The following is a 23,091-nucleotide window of genomic DNA, read 5'->3' on the forward strand; positions in this document are numbered from 1 at the left end:
ATCGACTTGTTAATCCACGCACAAGAACTTTACAGATAAAAAACTGTGACTGTTATTCTCGACTTATCGGCCATATCGATGTCCAATCATCCACACCGAAATTGTGCTGGCCGTTGTCGATTAACGGAGATTCATTTTCAGTGAAAGTAATCGGGCATTTTTACAGATCTTCAGAGAATCGTGAAATGTTTAAGCAAGAAGTGCAGAACTTGTAGTTTAAATCCTGAGTTTGAAACCGCAAACTGAACTAAAATTTCAGATAATTTCAAACAGCTAAACATTTTTCAAATTTACTAATTTTTTCTTCTGGATAACTGCGTAAAATATAACCCTTCATGAGACGCTGATTCACTTAACTGGTTAAGTCACCAGCACGTTCATTACCGTGTTAACAATAGTTTGTCACTGGACCTTATTCTCAGCCTGATGAACGTAGACAAAACTCAAATATTATCTTCTTTTTAAACCGAGTTTAATAACATAATTTCTCTGAAAAAGTGCTCTGTAACTTCAGATTTTCCGACTAGAATTTTGAGTGTATTTTAATTTCTTCCGTGTACGCTGCATGTCATGCCCATCTCAGTTGGTGTCAGTGAGTGCAGTATTACTAAGTGAAGATGCGAATTTATTATTTATTCATGATACACTTTAACTACTTTTTATTACAGAAAATTAGCAGATATTTCTTTGTATGATAATTAGATGTTCCCATAGCATTCACTGATGAGTAAAGAGTGGAACTCACTGTTTATTAACAATTTAAAGAACTGGAATTTGGAAATCATATAAGCTTAATAATGCATTATAAAACATTTGGCTGAAGGTTCAAAGACATTTCAGCGAGCAGATTTACGCAACACCTTTTGAAAAGTCTCTGCGCCAGGAAATATTCCTTTAAACAGTTTGATGATTGTTTGTTTCGTTTACTACTAGTCCCGGATATTCAGTTACATGCGTCTTATTTACTAGCTTTTATGTCTACTTCGTTGAGATATTTTAAGTGCACTGTTCCAATCCTAGTGACAGAAATTTGTTATGATGGGCCGTGTATACTGTTCAAGCATTGGGACTGGAGGACTACAATTTATCCCTTTACAATGTGGTCACGGTCTAAAATAGCTGCTGCATACGATATATCTAACACTGGAATATCCACTTGCTTTTTGATATATGTTACTGCTTGAAGCACTTTTACAATAGCATCTCTTTCTCCTTAATCCTTTTTTTCTTTTCTTTTTGAATGCATTCTCCTCTGAATCCTCTTCCGGATAACTCCTCTTTTCATCGTTTGTGTAAGTATGTTTGAGTGAGACAGAAAATCGAAACATATATCCTTATGTCTTTCATTCTCTGTACACTTTTATTAGTCCTGTTCTTCCTTTCTTACATCCATCTTCTACCCTTTTATGTTTTTTTAACAATTCATTGTCGTTCTGTTCCAACCACAGAATGATGGAAAACATACTTTTTTGTCATTTGAGATTAAACGTTTTTTTACTAGTATTTCTGTATTTCAACAGTTAAATGTTGTTAGATAAAAAATCTGAGTTGCTCGTAAATTAAAATATGAGGTTAGATATTACCATCTGTACGAGATAAATATATCTCCACACCCATTAATATATCTTCTGTTCTTGACACGTAAAATGTTCCACGTGAATCGTCTAATGGGCAGTGTTCAGTGTTAATAATCAGAGGACTGATTAAGTAAACATGCAATTAACTTTCTTGTATTTCAAGAGAAAGCAGATTAAATATATATCACATCGAATCAAATTCTTTCGAGTTCTCAACAATTTATTTATGTAATTCTACAGAGCTTGAGCTTTCCATGACTGTTGTGTGATTGTGAAACATTAAATAACATTGCGAAAATAATTATATATTTGGTAATAATTTATGTATTGTATTCATAGCATAAATAATGACACATGAGAAACACATTCCCATAATTTCTGTAACGAAACTACCAATTGGAAATTGCCTGAGAGCGACAGTTTTAGCAAAGTTACCTTCTGTGCATGTAACTCGGAGTATAATTGTAATGGGAGTTCAGTTGTTACGTTGTAACTTGCAGATACTATCCAAATTCTCAAGCACAGTGAAGTTGTGTTAATGTCGCCTCCGTGTGTCACTTACAATTTAAATACAATCTTAATCAAATAATTTCTTCCAATTGCATACAGAACCAAGTTTCTTAGAGCTTCAAATCTACAACAACGTCCTGGATGCTAGTTAAAGTGATCCATATACAATAGACCTACATCTTCCAATTTTAGTGACGTAAATTTGTTATTCCTCCTTAGTTCGAAGAAAATTGCCACAGTTTCCTTCTCGCAATGCATTGTGAACAATCCCAGTAGGCTGTGAAAGCTGCCAGTAGCCATATTTTGTTTCGTACGATCCAGACTTTTTGTAATGTATTGTGTGCCTCTAATATAATCAATTCTCCTCGTCATAGTTCACAGAGGACATAATAAGCTGGCCACCTCTTCAAACATTTCGATTGTTAGACACTGAATATTCAGAAACAGGCCTATTTTCGATAAACCAGCATGACTGCCATACATATTGTCTATTTTAGTTGCGTTTTTGAATTGCTTGTTGTGTTGTAGTTTAATACATTCAGAATAGTTCAAAGAATATTTCAGTGCTTTCATAGCTGAAAAATGAGTGCGTTTTATCTGTTGTAAAAGAATATAGCTTTACTCGTTTCTCAGCGTGTGGAATTTGACGTTCAAACAGTACTTGTGCTGCCATCTAGGGACAACTTGTAGAATTATTTCGCATTCTGCAGTAATTCTTAATGTACTGTTTACTGTGTGAAGTCGTATAACCAAATCGTAGTAATCCGATACGAAAAGTGGAAGAAATAAATTTAGGCTTCGGTCCACACTTGTCCCTCACGTAGACTTCATCTGTATTGTGAGATTTGAGGTTCTCATGGCAGTTAGTAAAAAGATTTCTGTCTTCTGGGTTGTTGCGCCCTGTAGTCTGGTAGAAGTTTAGCAACGGTTCAGAAGTCCTTGCTGCCTCCGTCATCAGGGCCTTTAAATATAACTGTGGCTTTATTTTTATTGAAACTCTCTTCGTCCATCCATGTTTCTGGGTCGTTCCGTACTGCAATTTAATTCAATTCCTTTCAAACTCACTCGTTATAACTAATCTTTATGAACAGTATTTCTTATATACAGTTTCTTTTGCAATAGTGCTGCATAACTCGTTATTACATACTAAAATGCAATTACATCAAGATCCCAATGTCCGGGGTTGAATGTACAAAACATAACACCTCAGTCAAGATATCCAGACTGCCTGTTGTAGCGGAGATGCATAGAATTAAAGAACGATATTCATAAAATTATTTACGTTAAATATAGTAATAAATATAGTTTATGGTTCAATAGTCGTCAGTAAAAGGATTGATTCAAAAACGGTATATGATGCATCTAATAATAAAAGAACTCTACATTCGCTGTAAATTAATATTTGGCACAACCAATACCATAAAGAACTCTGCTTCAGTTAACTTGCAGCCATATTAGCGATAAACTTAGGTAACCTCCGGCCTACGCATTGATGTTTTATTATATTGTTATTACCTATATTATTGCTAATTCATTATCAGATTGTTTAGACAGTTTATCAAAGTGTTAGAGGTGTTCGGACCAAACAATTAGAATGTTATTAAAACCTTTTGCCCAAGAATTACAAAATTATGCGATTCTTTCAAACATGATTAAATGACGTGTGCTGTGATCAGTTTTTCCGGGCTTCTGCACTGTGCAACATTTGACAAAATGCTTGTAGGTGGAGTTTCAATCGCCTTTTCGCATGCAGTTCGCGTCTTTAAACGAAGACACAATATGGATTTATTTAAGAATATGTATGTACTGAAATTCTGCACTTGATGGTTTTATATTATTTCTTGGTAATCATTATTTTCAAAATTTAAAACCTGAAATTATTAAAGATCAGTTAACTTTCTAATGATTATCGTGTTGTATTGATTGTTGACTCAGGGTTCCTTGATCTGGCTGGGAGCGGGGTGCGTCCTTGGTCAAACGTAATTTTTATTCTAAACGTAAGGGCGAAGCGATTTATGCCTCCGCATGGTTTCTTGACTTAAGTGAGCTTGATGTTCCCGTTGGCAATAGCAACTGCTTGAATTTGGTTTAGCTCGTTTCGGTGATATAAGCGCCATTAACTGATGATATCAGTACAGCCTGACCAGTACTGCACTTATTTTAACATCGGCTTTGATTTGGCATTTGAAAACTCTATATAAACGTGTGATTTTTCTTATAGGAGATTAGCTTCAGGATATTACTTATTACCTTATAATATTCTTTATGACTGTGACTGGTCAGGAGCATCGATGCTTCTTTAGGTACAGACCAAGCCATTTCCAGAGGCACTGGCAGAAATCAAGTTCCGCATTTGGTCTTCTAGCTCTTTAAGAACTGTATTAAGAAGAAAAAATATTTTATAGACGCTTTAAGACGAACAAGTCTGCTATGGCAAAACATCGTTTTATTGAAAGCCTGTGAAAGCCACTCTTACATTTGATATACTTTCTTTTTTGAACTCTGCAAATGCAAACCTTAAGTCGCAAACTAAACATTTTTGGAGATTGTACGTGCGTTTAGGAAAAATAACAATAATTACGTTTACCTCAAGGTTTATGGAACTCTTTTGCCCAAATCTTGTAACTTAACTGAGGCTTTCTGACAAACACTTTGAAGCAGTTTATAACAATTCGCACTTTGGAAATTTCCCCTCTTTATTAAGGAAATTAGAATTTTTATCATTTTCCTCTGGTAGATTTTGTCTTGATTTTGTTACTTCTATAGATTGTTCTCAGCGCCAAGTTTATTCCCTTTATTTTTATCTTATTAATGCTTTTGATCTTGTTCTTCATAAATGTACCTGAACTATTGGTTCCATACTTAAGTACCCAACAGACGTCTCATGTTTGTTATTCTTCTTCCTTACTTCCCATCTTACTTAATCTAAATTTCCTGATGCCTTGAACAAATATCACCCATCGCGATGTAGACACTTTCACAAACTTACTGCTAACACACTGAAAGCTTTAACCCAATATAAACTTAATCTTAATTTTGACACCAGTCTCTTGTTTTAAATATAGATATGTGCCTGTTTCAATGATTTAACTTCCAGTGCTGCACATTTTAGTTTATTATCAGTAAGATTATTAATAAATCTAACCTGTCGTGATGGATAGTTGTGAAACACGAAATTTACTAGGAGACATAATGTAGATTAATGGTAAATGTGATTTTTTTAGATCTTGTTCACCAACATTAGCTACATTAGTTTGTTACAATTATAATGAACAGAAATTACGTCTCAGTAGCAGGTCTACATCTCATGTTTATAATCTAACATTATTTATTTATTAAACTTGTAATATAAATTGTGTAGCAGCAAATGCAGTAGTGGACATTAAGTAATATTCATTTCCACAAAATATTAAACAATTCTTCATTTTAAAACCTCGTTTGTAAGCCACCCTGCAACAGTTCCTGATCTCTGTGCCTCTTAAAAATGCAGCAGCTAACGTTCGAGCGAGAAAAAGATTCTTGCCGTGCTGCTGCTTACTGGATATTATCAATTAGCATGTAAATGGAACTTGTCCAACTATAAATTATGCATGGAGTTAGGCATAGAAGTTAGTTGGTAGGTGCTAGTAATAGTAGTAACATTTCTTCTTCCGTTCCTTCATTCTGAATCCTTTGTTCTTCACTCTATCTCCATGAAGAGTTGGCTTCCTTTTTTATTTCAGCCGTCATGTCTCTGTGAGTCCCTCTGCGACGTCCATCATGTTACGCCTTTCTGGAAATTGTCGCTGCTTCCACAAAAGGAACGAAAAGACGATCTGAAATTACAAAAAGCTACACATAACCTTAATCTATGATGAGCAGGAATAAAAGTTATTTTTTCCCCGCCATGCAGAGGATGACGGGTGGACTCAATAAAGGTTTTCTGTATCTCTGAAAATATTTTTAAGTATAAAATGCTGTAACTAATCAATGCAAAATATCGTATGTCAATTTTATTTAAGTGAAGTGGTTTACGTTATGAGGTTGGTCCTTCTAGTAATAGTAATTTGAAGCATTTCGTCTAATTTAACAGTATTTAGCTTTTGGTTCTCCGTCTTTACAGACATCCTTCAGTTACATTTTTGTTGGTTCTAGACACTCTCAAGACTTCTTTCAATGTTCCTCCTGTATTAGTTTGGCATATGTATGCATATTTTTAATACGCTTACAGAATCAAGCTGAATAAGTTTGTATCCTCAAGGAAATTTGAGATGTATACTCGACGTTTTACCGAAATAATTTCTATTCTGCTGTGGAAATTGGCAGGAAGTACATCGATTGCGGTCTTATGGGTTGTGACGCTGTGTAGTTTGTAGGTTAAGTGCCCCTTTCAACGACTTCCCCTCCGCCCCCGGACAAAAAAGGTTTGTCAAATTTCTAAAAGAATTTATAATTCCACAAATAAATATGAATTGGAACAGGCCTTTTCTGCTCAAGCTATAACAAGAAGCGTAAGAAGAAGGCAACTAAAACGTTCTTTTGTTCTTGCGTCACTCCTGGGTATTCTTCGACCACGAAACTTCATGCAGACCAATTTTCTTTAACAGAAACAAAGGTCATTGCATGCATTTCCAAATAATTAACCCGAGAAAACTGCTCATCACTTTTACTCGTATCACAACTTTTTGTACGTACGAACAGAAGCCTTCTGCTCCTCTGAAGCAATAAAGTCTTCTAATTGGAATTGTTGGCATTTCTGAGGCTATACGAGAATTGGGGCGCATTCAGACATACTCGCAGAACAATTTTGGGCATGCCTTCAGAAGTAACTCTTTGAAGCACAGTCCTTCTTAAGAAGCTGATAATAGTCAAGAAATTACATACCGTTTAATAAAACCGAAGTTTCAATGCCGCGATAAGGAAATCCTGCCTTTGTTCCACATTTCGAGCCAGGTGAATCTAGTCATCGCTCTCACACTCTCTTCATTTAATGTCCACTTTAATATTATTTCCCCATTTACAATAAGGCCTTCGAAGTGGTCACATAGTGTAACGTTTCTGACAAATTCTGTGTATATTTGTCATCTCTGCTAAACAAACCATATACCCCGCTCATCTCACCTTGCTTGATTTTATCACCCTAATAATATTTTGATATTGTACAAATTATGAAACTCATTATTATCTAATTTTCTCCAGCCATTTGTTAAATCTTAACTCCTAGGTAAAACATCTTTCTCAGTGCCCTTTCTCAAAAACCCTCGATCCATGTCTCCCTTTAATGCGAGTTTAACACGCGTACACAATTACAGTTAACAGATAAACTTAAGTTATACGTTTCAGTCTCTGTGTTCTTGTATAGACGACAGGAAAGTAACAGATTGTAAGGAGAATGGTAACAAGCATTGTCAGTTTTATAAGAAGCGTCTTATAGTACTTGCCACACCTTAAAATAATTTAATGAAATTGAAAGTGAGCCTGTGTTCTACTGTGAATGGAAAAATTGAGAAATAAGTAATCGTGGAAGTACTATGGCTCTGAACGTTGACTAAACCAGTTCTGAAGCCGAAGGTCGCTTTAATTTCCCGGAGATCCTGCTTCAGTAAACATACGTGGCAAGTCTGGCCACTTTCTTTCTTAACCGAACTACAGGTTAAGAATATTTGAAATTTTAAACCGCATTCAGGTTGAGTAGTCAACTAATTAGAAAACAGAGAATACCTCTAACTACATTTTCTGCGTGACTCAGCCAGTTAACGCGGACGGTGTAACTTTCAAGGCGTGCTGCATATTTCTGAGCTTAATCATTTGCAATAAAGACAGTTCCAGATGAGAACGAAGAAATTAAACCTTTAGGATATTCTTTTTCGTTGCGGGACAGGACAAACAGAATTTTTAAAAGCTTCTTTATAAAAGATCAGCATTTTCTGGACCAAGACACTAAATTACATCTTGAAAATTTTAGTCTTCATATTCCTCCGCCCATAAATTTTTATCGGCCTCTGTTCTCACTTGACGCATGGACCATGAATCAACTTAATTGGATGTTTTCTTTCTTTATGAGAAGAGAGATGCCGGAGATGGGGATGGGGATGTGAGTAGGAGAGGAATGACTGTCCAACTTGTACGGTGTCTTGCTTACATACATGTAGATAAAACACGTACATGAAATCCATGTGTCGTTCAGCGTCTCGAAATCTTAAGACAGCCGAGTTTTATGTGCTCTTTGTACCGTTCAGAGCAAACATTGCAACGTCATGTCCTCACATCAGCCATGAGGACTTCTAGCTGTGTCGTTCTTGATTTGGTTAAAGTTAGACTGAAGCTTCCTTCAGATAACCAAATTCGGTTTTATAAATACTAGCTTTCTTAAGTCTTTGGTTTAATAGTATATGTAAGAAACATAACCTACCTAGAAGTTTCTTTTTACAAGTTGTCATTGAAGCTTGTTACCGTCAGATCATAACGTAGCCGGTAGTGACAGGACGAATTGATTTCGTGAACTGACTGTTGGGCTCGTGACACTCTGATAAACTCACTCAACACTTTCAGTTAAATTTATTTACGGTTTCGCCTGTTTAACGCTATTACCATTAGCTCAGAGGCTGAGCGTTTATGTTAATCATGTTAGCCTGGCTAACACTTCGAAAAACGAAACATAAAATGTCTCCTGTCTTATTTTCTTAATGCAGTGACACTGCACACACTGGAACACAGCAAAATCGAAGAGATGAAATGCGCCGTTAGCCAGCTCCATCCATCCATCAAGCCAAGCTTTGTTAGACAGGTAGTAGAGGTTGCTCGCGGCGAGAGGCTGGCTGGCTGACTGGAGCTGGCTAACAATGCGTTTTGTCTGATCGGTTCTGCTTTGTTCCAGCGTATGGAGTAGCTCTGAATCATAATAATAAGGCAGTAGAATTTTTATTTTTCGTTTTTCGAAGTATTGAACACTACAGTAACTAATGTCTAATATTACGTAGCCTACCTTAGAATGATGGGATGAGTAATGAATAATGAATTATAAAAAATATGGAAACAAGCGATCATGGCGGAATGTCAGGTGTTACCCCGCATTTGCTAGGAGGAAATGAGAAAATCCACGAAAAATTTACTCCGGAAAGCCAGCCCCGAACCGAGAATCCCGAATCTCCCCGATACGGAAGTCCTAACCACTCAAATGTTATTCTCAGTGCAATTAGTTCTTTGATAAAATTATTGTTTTCGTCGAAAGTGCGTGTTTCTCTGTGTACTACAATACCCTGGGGTAACGCAAACTTTGATTCATCTTACCAAAATATTAACGTTACTAGTCTTCGAAGCGAATTAAAAATATCTCCAACGTGGTCTGCACTTTAAGCTAAAGGTTTGACAATTTTACTACAATAACGTGGAGATCGCGCTGAATATTTCAGTCTGTTGACAATAACTGACGACTCATTTGTACTTCGGCAAATTAAATTTCTACAATAGGCCTACATGTTATGAATGCATATACTACCATTAACTGTAGTACTGAAACGTAGAAGGACCAATGCTTTGTGGAACGCTAAAATGCATAATCGAAAGGCAAGTGCTTTCAAAACAGGCTTACGCATTGTGGCCTCCTGGGCAGTGTGGTCTTTTAGGTCTATTCGGCGTCACAACCCAAAAGACCACAATCGACATATTCACCGCCGTTTGAATCTCAGATCTCAGCTTTGTTTATTTATTACCTGACGTTTATATGTGATAGTAATTTATATGTCTACTTCACTGGCATTTTAATATCATACAGGAAAGTCGTACTACGGCTTTAGTTACATGGACTGGTTCGGTGAACATATAAATAGGTAATTTGTTTTGTGCTTTGTATTTTTACTCTGAACTAGTGTAATTGTCAGTTTTATTCATTTCCTATATTAGATTCCGTGCGTGGCCTCCCTTACCTGGCCGGGGGTCCTCAGTTAATTACTATTGGGTAGCGGGTTGTTGAAGGGTGCTCGGGGCGGGGCAAGGCAGGGGAGCCAAATTATCGGACCACGAATAGAACTGAAGACGGCTTCATGTGTTATCAAGTCACGTGGATAGACGAAGTGGGGATCTAGATTGAACTGAGACGAACGAGGAGTTGGGTTTGCGTTCCCAATGCCCGTTTCTCAAAAGGCTTGCCTACCGAATAGCACGATCTCACGCACATTATAATATTCATAATTCACCCGAAACTTCGATTTCATCATAGTTACGTCTTACGAAATTCGGACCGAGAAAAGTCACTAGGAAGGGCCTATAATAAAAATCAGTTCCGACCAACATTTAATTACCTGCACCCTCAAATGCAGTTTACTGTGTCAAAGAAATGCGTGTAACAAGAAGTGTTTATCATTTTAAAATTTGAAAATTTGTGTCTGGTATTTCGATTCAGATCTCATTATTCTACCTGTATAATACGCAAATCTTGGTTGATCATTCATCCATGTCCGACTATACATGCACTAACATGAAACTCAGCAGCTATTGTAACTTCGATGTAAGATCGTATTACAGATTGCACTATTGAAATTCTTTAATTAAGCAAAGATAAGCAATAATATTAATATTTTGTTGCACGCTATTACTTGTGTACGCTGTTTTTTTAAACAAAGACTGTTCATTCATCCATGCCCTCCTACATGCGTGCACATACAATACAATAAAATACATGTTTACGTGCAGCTTTTGTAACTAAGCAAAGATAAGTTTTAATTTGTATATGCTGCTTTATTATACTTTTCAATACAAAATTGTTTTAATTATTATTTCATATTTTACCTTCATTCTTCACGGGAAATTTCCTACTGTTTAAATACCTTATATACCTACTATTAAGCCAGAATTTCAGATACCAAACTTGCTGCTATAGTTGTTAGCAGCCGGTAGGCCTATTTACAATCTACCAGCTCCTCTTATCTGTTCCGAGAGGCTATGGGAAATTGTAAATTAATATCCACATCATATTGTCATACACTAATGTCGACTGTGTTTTTAAAGTAGGCCACGACCGCTAAATTTTACACCACCCACGATTATTCAATTATCATGCCTGACGTTACCTCGTACCTACGATAAGTGAAGTGGTATTAATAACCACTGAGAGACGTCTATTTGAATAATACACAAATTTATTTCGACTAAACCATGTTTTACTTCACACTAAATCAGTATACATCAGACAGCTTTAACACAAAGGACAAATTTAAATGAGAAATTTTGTATGTTTACTATCTAAATTTTTGGTCAAGTTCCTGTTCATTCCAACTACACTTAACCTTGGAAACAGATATTTTCCTTGTTCTTTGTCTGACACTTTACTACAGATTTTTTTATATCCTTGGCTTCTTCATGTTTTCGTTTCTTCCCCTTAAGCTCTCTTCTCTCTTTTACGTTTCTTTTTGTTGCGCTAATTACTTTTGCTTGCCTTAATGACGCTTTCCTTTAATCAGGTAATTTCGTATCTCTTTTAAAATAATCTCGCCAAGCCTCCCATCCCCCCTCCCCGCTTCACGGTCCGTGTAATGAAATTCTGAAGTTCTAATTATCTCTAACGCGGAGCAGCAGCAAAGGTTTGAAAATGGAAGCTGAGGCAAGAAAATAAGTTTTCAGGACTGAGTTCCAAAGAAATTGAGAGAACAGAAGAGATTTCATTTTCTTAGTCTAGCGTTTGGGCTCAGATCAGACTGACAGAGATTTTACTTCCCTTTCCAGAAGTTGGCGAAATCAGTATTTTTTTTATAAACTTGACTCCTTCAAAGAGAAGGGAATAATGATTTGTCATGTTTTGAAAGTTTCTGAAAATCAATAATAATAGTTTATAGCTATATAATTGTTTTCACACTATACTATAAAATGCCAACAAAAACTGCTGATTTCATCTTGTAGTATTTGTAATATATTTAGCCCTCTTTATTTGAAGAAGCTTAAAGAAACAGACTTAAATTAATTTACTCAGATGTGTGCCTTACTTTAGCAAGCCCTATCGTAACGAGTTCATGTACATTCAATACGAATATTTTGAGATTACGTAATGCTTCACCTCTATAAGGGAGAAATTTGTCGAACACCATTTTCTTTCATGAGCGTGTCAGTGCTAAACATTGGGCCTATTCTTGATTTGACATACAAATCAATCCTGTTCTATTATTCATTTCCACAATACATACAGAATGTTCCAAAAAGAAATATACTCATTATAATATGGAACATCAACCTTGCTCTCGATCTCCGTATGTTGCGTTGAAAAATAAATGGATGGTGGTTACTTTGAACGCCTACACTAGATCATTGCTGGCATATGTAATTGTTTAGTTTATTAAATGTCTTTGTTTAATTCAATCAATGTGTGTACATATTTGTGGGACTTCCCATATACCTGATTAGTTTTATTGATTGTATATTAGTGATTTTTTGTATTAGGATAATGTGGGTATCGGTACACGTGAGTTGGTCACTTTTAAGACCTAAAACAATTAATTTTACATAATGTGGAAAAGAACCGCCACTGTAAACTGAAAGAGTAATGGGGCCGTGTACAAGAACATATAAACTCTTTTTCTGCAGCTTATAATTGAAAACGTTTCATAATAGATATTCATTATTTGGAATTCCATTTATATGTGAAAGTTTTCGTAAAGTAGCAGAATCGGATGAAGTGTCGGTTTGTATATGTTTAACGATGAGCTGTTAATACAAATTTTACTTTGTGTTGAATGATGCTAGACAAAACGAAATGCATGGGAGAAAATAAAAAGAGCTTTAAACTTTTATCGCATCAATTCTTACTTAAATCGGTTTCAATAACTTTGGAGATCAAAAATTTCGACAGACGGTCAGGGAGACAACGTCTCCGCAGTATGGGTTAATTTCATAAACTCTAATCAAATAACAAACAAAAATATACCGTTAGTTTTTAAACTTAAATTTATTTTCGTCATATGTGAATTTACAGTTTAATAATACAATCCAAATCTCTCTTGATCTGCTATTTCTTGAAGTTGCATTACATGCATTGCCGTTTATAACTGATAACGGTTTCGTAGTGTCAGTAAATGAGAAACAAATTTGAAGGTGATAGTCTTCTCCGCCATGTAGTCTCATAGAAATTGACAGACGTTCCATAGGTACTTGCTGGACGATTGCTCTGATGATGGAGGTGGTAAGCGCCTCTGAAATGTCGGTCAACGACGTAACACCCCAGAAGATGGTCATCTTTATTGTCGGCGCCGTGGAAACCTGAAACTCACCAAGGAATAAGCTCTGTACACAACAATGAGTAGTTAATTTTTCTGAATTTGTTACAAGGTGTACTTTTTATCATGTGATTCACAGTACAGTTCTACTCCTGCAGCATCAGACCGTTCTGTCTTAACGATGCCATATTTGTGAGAAGAGAATAGTGGTCTAACAATCATAATTTTATATTTCTTAATTTGACATACGTCTCAGTCAAGTCCACAAAAATTAATTTGAAGAGGGAATTGAAATAGGCTATACATATCCTGTTGTGAGGGTTCTTCGTCTCAATCTTAATGCTCTAATAAGAAGAAATGGCAGTTTTGTTTCTTGCATGTCTAGAACTTTCTTGTAGAGAAGGTAGGGCGATATTAGTGGGCGTGCGGAAATAAATATTTTTACAACTCGTCTTGGCCATTACGAGTGCACCCCTGTAGAGATGTTGGTATTTAACTGCCATAATTCTTCGCTTATATACAATGTAGATTCCCTGGTTAATTCCTTTCGTCCCTCCCTTTCTTACACGGGGTGTTTTGTGTGGTACTTAAGGGCCTCTGATACACTGGCAATAAAAGCGTACAGAAGTGGAAAATTATAATTTATTAATAATGGAGCATGCCTATTGTCACAGTGCCTTACATGAGTATAAACGATCGTCCTGTATAATAGTATTTACCGTTAGGTTTACGAACATATATATTTATTGATACTGTATCAACTGCTAAGTTGTAAGACGTGAATTTAACTTTGTCCAGATTTTTAGATTTAAATGACGTTTAAAAGTAATTACTTAGTTTTTGTGGTATGAATTGATTTTGCCCTAGACTCATGTGGAACCAGGATTACACAATACATGATAAATTACACTCCAATATTTGTGTCGTTACTTAGATTCGAACCAAACTTCCTCCAAAACCATTATCACGCTCTAGCTTAATGACTATTAGTAGCTGTTTGTGGTCAGAAGCCACAGTACGATATATTCTCAGTTTCATTAAATAAGGAATTTACACAGTTTGCCAAGTGATTTATTTATCTGTGCTGCTATTGTGAACACGACCTTCTTCGGCTAGCGCGGTCCTCTAGATCGTCATCTGTTCTGTCGGTAATCAAGCTCTTTTAAAGAACTGGTGTTTTTGTGTTCAGCCACATGGGTGCAGGGTGTAATGACAAAGCGTGCGATTTCGAATGTTTCTCGGAATAGAAGCTTCAATGTAAAGAGGACGTGTCAGAGCCTCTTCACAAAGTCAGGAAGGTGTTATCTGGTCTATCCCCCAGCCCACTCTTGCCTTCGCTTTTAACTAACTGTGGAAACGGAATGTGCTTGTCACTTGCCACTCTTTTCATCAAGCTCGCACTGAAAGCAGAGAAAGAAAGGTTAATCGATTATATATACAGGATGCCTGATTATGAAGGTTGATGAGACGGACCAAGTTTAGCACTTCCGTGGCGAGATGTATGATGACGACGTTGATTATTAGTAGGCCGTGGCTGTGAACTGGCAGTCATGTAGGCGTTCAAGGAAGCTCCACTGTACCAACGCTGTGTAGCGATTCTTATAGTTCCGGGATCCAGATCATGACTTGCAGTTTGCCGACGTATTTTATGCTATGAGAAAGGCCTTTAAACTTGCTTCTTTCCTTGGGAAAATATTGAGGTTAAACTGAAGTAGAAGTTCAATCATGAGAAGATAGAAACGCAGAGAATAAAACGTAATAACAATTAGAAGAAATACATTGAGATTATTAAAGCGGTAAGAATGTGGACTGTGGTATTTTGGGTTATGCATCTTGTATTTTATTACCAGCGTTTCAGAGGAACAAACAGCCCCAATCCCAGAATATGGATACAGTACGTTCCTCCGAAAGGTCGGTAACCACCTAGTTGACTGCACGGCGTTACAACCCAGATGACCACCGTTGACATTTTAACCAATGTAAGAAATGTTGTAAGGGATAAAAATAGGAAATAAATATTTTCCTGTTAAATTTCAATTGGTCTATTTTTTCTTGCATAATGTTACGCAGGGCGGACTTCGTCGAATACTGTTTTGTGAAAAGAGGGGAATTTCTTGACTAGCTAAGCGACTCTCATTTTGTCAGAAAGGACTCAGAGCATGAAGTTAAATAGTTTGCACGTTAAATGGAATAGGTGCAGAATGTAACATTGACCAGCTGCAAAATTATAAATATCTCGTTCTGATTACCATGTATCTTCCTGGATAAAGAGGCTTCTTAGAGCAGTTTAGATTAATTTTTCATGCGTTAAAGAATCTGTCTTGTTAAGACGACCGATTGTTGTCAAAATCGTGAGTCATTATTTTTTAAATATGTTTCCTTGAGGTCTATTTTTTACATTTGCTTACACTATATATCAGTAGTAAAAATAATAAAGTGATAATAGTTATTAGTAAAATATTAAAAACCCAGTTTTTGTTAAATTACATAATACATACATATCTGATAGTGATGTTTACTGGGATATGGTACTGAAAATTTAAGCTTCATGAAGGACAAACAACCTAACACCTGCATTGCGACACAGTCATATGGGCCAAGGTTTTAAAACTTTCTCTTCGAGCTATAGAATATAGGCCTATACACAGTCTTTCTGATTAACTACACATAAATTTCTTTAAAATGAAAAGAGGGGAATGTTTTTTAGAGCATCGATTCAAATGTTTTGGTCAGTTGTGCTTTAATCGTTTTAAACCTTAAGATTGAGGAAAAACATTGTTCCGAAACGTTGGTAACCAACTACAAGACTACACAGCATCAAAATACAAACAACCACAACGAACATCTTTACCGCCTTCAGAAACCCAAATTTCATACCCCGATGGCCCACTGATGAGAACTGAGCGTAAATCTTATGTTATGCAAGAAAGGCATTGCATCTGATATCAGCCTGGTAGTGAATTGTGAACATGCGTCTAACGTTGCCACCATGTCAACACAAAAAATATTGTAAATTTTACTATAAGTTGACAGATTTTATTAAATCAAGTTACTAAACAAATAATTGCAACACATCAATTTTAACATGTAAATTAAGACATTGATAGAAGTAGACCTAAACCTTGTTACAAGAATTTTATACCCTGAAGTTACTCTATCTTATACAACGTTAAATAAAAGTTTACGGTTTTCCAAAATCTGCACGTGGATTTGCTTAATAAAATCAGGTGTTTCAATATAAGCAATACTTTCAATGAATCCGTTATCGGGTACATGAAGAACTGCAATTACTTTTCAAACCACGACACTGTATTTCGTGCTGACGTCATCTGTATATTTCCATGCACATACGCCTTCCATGGTCCTTCAAGACACGCTTCTTCACCGTGATCACAGAATTCCTATCCGCAGCCAGATAAATCCAATCTATACGCCTGGGCTTTCCTAATGGTCTCTCTCTTCATATTTCCCGAATACAAATATTTTGCTTTCCGCTTCTTCAAATTGCGTGCTGCATGCCATGCCCACTTCTTTATTTTTTGCAATACCAATAATTGGTGAGTAGTAAAAAATATAGTTCTCATTATTATGAATTTTACTTCATGAATGTTGGAATTCACTGTTTTATTTTTACATAATGTTCCGTGAAACATGTTCATCATCACTTCAGCCCAGAAGATGGAGTCTCCGAAACCGACGAGTCTGCACGGCGCCAAAACCCCAAGAATCGTCATCCTCACCGCCGTAAAGACTTCAAATCTCACACAATCTGAGTAAGTTATGTTCAACCATCTACACTTTCCTCTAGTTCTGAGACACGCATGGTCCAGAATGAAACCCACCCGGGGTTCGCAATGAAATCCGTATTCTCTTGTGTCGACCTGCGCAGACAAAATCTCCGTGATCAGCCGGTTTTGTGTTTTATAAATGTATCCTGCCATTTGCGACTTTTCATCAACGCGTTCACAGAACCTGCCACTGGATCATACTGAGCCAGAATAATACAGTGTACATATTTGTATTCTATTTTAGATTAATTTTGATATTATTCTCCCACCTACTTATAGGTCTTCAAAATGGTCTTTCCGGCTAACATTTTATATATATTTTTCATCGCTCCCACACTTGCTATATGATCCACCCATCTCATCCTTCTTGTCTTGAATACCCTAATAATACTTCATGACGAATATAAATTATAAAGGTCCTCTTTTCGCAGTTTCTTCAACCATGTAATAATCGTCCCTCTTAAGTATAAATGACCTCTACACTGGAACTTTCTGATACACCTCTAGTCTACGTTCTTCTTTTAGGGTAAAAGATATGGTCTCGCACCCGTTTAAAAAATCTGATAAAATTATATCACCACCAATATGAAAAATAATAACAATAAATAAGAATTGTTGGTTTAATAATTTAATAATTTTTGCACAAAAGCAGAGCCAACTCCCAAAGCGTTATGTAGATTAAATATGTCTCAGACAACATGAAACAGAATTGTGGTTTTATTTTTCATTCATTTTAAATCGTTAATTTGTTCATATAAAGACTGCACATTATCCATACGAAGTTTGCAAAGATAGTAGTAAAAGTAAAGCTGTCCCACTATACGCCACGTAGTCGCTTGGGGGGAGTGGAGGTATAGCTCCTACTCATTCTTGACCTCGGCACTAGATGGGGGTGAGTGGTCAGCATCACGCCCCAGCCGGCTTTTCCCCCGGGAAAGGACCCCGGTATCCATTGGATAGGAGGCTGGGTGGGCCTCTGCCCCCGTCGGGGATCGAACCCCGGTCGCCCAGTCCGTAGCCAGTCACTATACCGACTGAGCTACGATATTGCAAAATAACTTTCAAGATAAAATCAATCATTCGTTTCCACGGTTACCAGAATCATGTGCTTTTAAAATAATTGAGTTTAATGTAATAGCGTTATCATTTGAAAGATTGCGATGGTCTGGAAGGTAATGTTGTCACAGATCTGAAGTCACGAAAGTACGGAAATTCCTAGCAATTAATTGGACTCTCCGATGTTTGTTACCATGAAGTTGAATTGTTCTCGTGATTTTTACAGTCTTTTGAATATCCGGCAGTCTACCGTATTTCGGAAACCCTGTATAGCCTACATAAAAATAACAGTTACCTGTTTCCAAACCAGGTCCTTCCTTCCTTTACTTTGCTGTTCAACATTTTTAACTCTGCGATAGACTGGATTCTTTTAACCACAGTCTTGGGCGTTACAAACGAAACACAAAAATACAAAAAACAGAACACGACTACAGAACAGAGCAGGACTAGAATTCTCCTTATATAAAAATACATATAAAAGTCATGGGGTTCTAATGGTGAAGAGAGAGAGGGGCAGAAGGAGGGCTGACCGGTATGCAGGAATTTTGATCTCCGATGCGACATTCCATTGCGCCAGAGACCAGTGTATTCCCTCCACATGGCTCGGTGCTGTGTTGAGTTGCACGTCCACTTTGTGGCGAATACCCAGCATTCCCTTGTTCCCTCCATAGTGCCCGCAAAACATGTAGTGCCAGATCCTACCAGAACCCAGCACTATGAGGTTTGCTGTGAGGCTCGTGGAGGCATTAGTAGCACCCAACACCGTTAGGTACGTGTTAGAACACCACTTTCGCGGTTTGAATCTTGTCCTAAAGTTTACACTATACTCAGTGATGGTGTTTGTTTTGTCTTTAGTATTAATATTACCAAATAAATAGACCCAAGACAACTTGCTTCTGCATAATGCCTCTTCTACGATTTCTTCACGCTTTAGCGTAAGCGGAGAATACCTTATGGACCCGTCCGTATCTGTGTGTCTGTCCAGTGTTTAATTATATTGTTGTGAAAATGTTGCAAAGTTGCTTTAGTGAAATTACGTGAACCGTGGCCATTGTCACCACGAACCGTGTTGCAACAGTGTGAACCGATGTCATTCTCGGGTTAGATTATTGCTACAACTGCTTCGGATCGTATTGTTGTAACAATTTATTGGATATATTTGTCGCAACAATACCTTGGATATTATTGTGGTCCTTGGAATTGTTGTTGCAGTTGTTGTTATTTTGATTGCCCTGCTGACGACATCGCCCGTGATGTGGAGTGACAAATATCTTTGGAATTTTATTGTACTCCAAAGAGTACATCCATAACTTTCCAGTACTGTTTTCATTTTGAGATCATCCTACCATAATCCATTCTACAATATGTCACTTATGTACTGGAATCTGTGAAGATGGAGAAGAATTTTTTCTCTAAAACGTTGGCATCTTCCGCGATCTGCATGGCGCCGAAACCCAGATCATCATCACTGCTGTGAAAATCTCAAATCTCACAATGGTAAAAGCCTAGATTTCAGAGATTTGATTTTCACTGTAAAGTGATACTCTTCCCATACATGCAACTTAGAATAATCTTATGGGTAAAATAGGCTATGCAAAAACTGTTAGCTTCTAAACCTACATGATACATGCGTACATGATTCCTACTTTCAGGCATGGCAAATTCGCGGCTAGCTCGGCGTGACTAAGTTTTCGAATTATGCAAAATGTGCAAGCCCGAATGTCCCAGTTTAAATAAATGTTAAATTTCAAATGCATGTCAAATATCCCCTTATTTGCGACTGTTTTATATTTCCATTAAATAAAATGAAAATGTCTTTAGTAAAATTCACACTTGTGTGTGCTTGTGTGAAAATAAGAGGAACGAAAGACGTATCTTAAGCTTAAACTTGGCGTTAATAAAAGCAGACGGTTGTAACTTTCCCCACCTACGTGATGGCCCCTGGAACAGCTACCTCTTTTTGAAGCATTCCGTAGCAGACACTGATTTTGACATGCCTGTCTTAGTTTATAAGTTGTAAGACACGAGATTTTCGAACAAGCAAACGCTTCTTTGTATCATTCCTTGCTGGCCTGAAACATTTGTGTGTGTAGTGTTTCGGCACTCCTCCGAAAATTCACTTTGAGTATCTATAATAGTATTGCTATTTGCTGTTTGTCTCTTATCTGCTTTAACTTGTAGTCTTATTGTAATCATAAACATCACCAATAATTTTAAAGAGCCTTCGAAACAAATTAAATCATTCATATTAATTAAACGTGTCGTTAATTGGAACAGCGTACTTTAAAGAACTGTTAGTATCCGCTATGAATGCAAAACCAGTCGGTTTTCCCTTATTCTAAGAGCACTGTCGATTATGTGTCATTTAGGGTGAGATGGGCTGGGCATATAACACACGTAGACGACATGAAGAATGCCTGCAGAATTTTAACTAGAAAACCTGGCGGAAAGACACCATATGAGAAACCTAGGCTTACATGGGAGAACAACATTAAAATTGATCTTAAAAAGTAGGGTATGGGACTGTGAATTGAATATACATAATAGAAACCCGTGACTGTTGTGAACGCAGTAATGAACATTCAATTTTCATGAAAAGCGAGGAAATTCTTCACGTGTTGAGCCATTTATTAACCTTGCAAAGAGGACTCTGCCTCGTTGGCCATGTTACAGTCATCACCCCCTGAAGTACTGCAAACCATATTGTCAGGTGCTCATTATAGGTAAGTGTTCTTTAGGATTTATAGAAATTTTGAATTCAAATTCAGGGAATAATTTTTTTACAAATATTTGATATAACATATTTAGCCGAAATCAGCAATTTTTTCTATTTATTGTCATGAAAATGCAGACGTTTAATACAAAAAAGCACGAAATTATAATACGTAATCTTGGGCGCTTTTTTGTCCAGCTGCAATGCGAATTTTCCGCCGTCGATCACTTCCTTCCACCCTCCGACACAGCGAGTGTTACGGTGCAGAATGCAATACTCGAGATGCGTGTTCGGAATTCTTGCACTGCCAGGATATCACGTAGAGCGTAAGCAAAATGTATGGCGCTGCATATTTCACGCACGCCAGCGGTTATGTTCAGGCGTGCTTACTCTTGGCTAAACTCATAAAATTAAAACACTGGTAGGCACTGCGTGTCCTAATTTGTGTCAAATTTACAGTCAGCCTTTGTAATGAACTCGAGCTCTCAGCGCGCACTAGGAATGCGCGTTTGTTCACAAACAGGCTTAAAATCCCCATGAAACGCTTGGTTCTGAATTACGTTTTGTGTTGAAAGTTAATAACTTAGCAGTTCAAAATCAGTATCTTCTTAATCGAGATAAGTCTTCTTACACTATTCCGATCCCAAAGTTTGACTCAAAATAAATCCTTCAATCATTCATATGGTTTACCTCTTCTTCTACATGTACAATGGCACATGTAGGATCTGAAATTTTCACGGCGGTGAGTCTGAAGATTTCTGTCTTCTGGGTTGTTACGCCGTGTAGTCTGGTAAAATTTTACCTATGTTTCAGAGATCCTTGCTGCCTCCATCATCAGGGCGATGAATAGCTTCTACCGGACTACACGTTGCAAGAACCCAGAAGACAGCAATCTATAGTGGCAAATGTTTTAGCTTATCTTCGTTTAACAATTTCTTTAACGTGGTGGAACCAGTTCATTAGACATTTCTGTACTTTGTATAGGATGACAAATATGTTTAGTTCTGGTGTAATTGCTTGGTTTCCGATGTGGTTTCTTCTCCTCTTGTGTAGAATAGTCCTTAGAAACACCAGTTCAGCTGTTGAAATTTTCTGTCTTGTTTAATTAGGGTTCAGAACTTTGGTGCGTATAGTAATTTTAGGACAATTATATAAAATTTTAAGGTAGTCTCTGTTCTTTTTCTAGCACCTAGTGTTCTTTCAGTTCCACCACATTCAAATTGACAACTACTTAGTTTCATATTCATTATTAAAATATTCAATACTTATATTATCTCCTAGGTACGTATATGTACTGACATGGTAAATTCTTTTGTCATTGAACAAAATTTTGGCTGTTACCATGAAATGACAAAGACTTTATCTTTGCAGATGATATTTGTACATTTTAGCTATCACATGATTTTAACTTTTAACTACGTTATTTCATTAGAATTGTTTTACATAGAAGTTCTGGTACTACTTCCGTTATTTATATAATCAATAAAATATGATACAAATTTTGTAACGTATTTTACATAATTTCGTAATGAAATGAGTTGCCTTCTAACTATTATGTAAAAACTGAGAGTATAGTTTTTGTTTGGATGTGTTTACTGCAAAGGCAATATAAGCATTGCTGTGTATTAAACAGACCGATGAAGACTTAATATTCCATGCCACATATAAAAGGCAAGAATTTATTCTAGAACTGCTTATTTGGACCTGACTGTAACTTGTTTATACTACAAAGTGACATTCTTGTGCTAAACAACTTTTGAGTAATGTTTAACTAATATAATTAATCATTTGTCAACTTTTAAAAAATTGAAACGCTCTTTTCCTTTGACAATTACGAATTTCGTAGTAAATGACTTGTGTGCCCCATGTTTGTTGAATGCACTTTGTAAAACTCCGTACCGACTTATATCATTCCTAGTACAGGGCACAAAACTGCGAGGCATTTTTTTATAAATATACATAAAAAAGATACACAGAGAGAGAACACTTTCGTTTGCCTCAAAATACTCCGACAGGTAAACTTATTTTATCAAGGCACGTCCGCTAGACGTAAAATTATCCCTAGAGGTCCCAGCAAACTAATGGCCCAGCGGAAACTGCAGTGTTTAGCTGCTATAGACCGTCATTTGCACACGGATAAACTGCCTTCAGTAACATGTTAGCCAGTAACTAAACGGGAGGAAGTGACAGGAGGCTGGAGTAAATTGCAAAATGAGAAACTTCATATTTTATACTCTGCACAAAATATTAGGACGATAAAATAAAGG

General features: G+C 36.7%; 1 long non-coding RNA gene across 1 annotated transcript in view; it reads left to right on the forward strand.

Moving 5' to 3' along the window:
* The window catches only part of LOC110827316 (uncharacterized), a 70,430-nt gene extending 48,402 nt beyond the window's left edge, over positions 1–22,028 (forward strand). The window contains exons 2-3 of the long non-coding RNA XR_015535124.1: positions 16,938–17,040; positions 21,638–22,028. This is a non-coding gene — a long non-coding RNA (uncharacterized LOC110827316). The remainder of the gene's footprint in view (positions 1–16,937; positions 17,041–21,637) is intronic.
* The last annotated feature ends 1,063 nt before the right edge of the window (positions 22,029–23,091 follow it).

The sequence above is a fragment of the Zootermopsis nevadensis genome, unplaced genomic scaffold (genome assembly GCF_977971745.1).
Source record: "Zootermopsis nevadensis isolate Lab colony 2312 unplaced genomic scaffold, Znev_1.0 Znev_ptg000013l, whole genome shotgun sequence".
NCBI classification, from domain to species: domain Eukaryota; kingdom Metazoa; phylum Arthropoda; class Insecta; order Blattodea; family Termopsidae; genus Zootermopsis; species Zootermopsis nevadensis.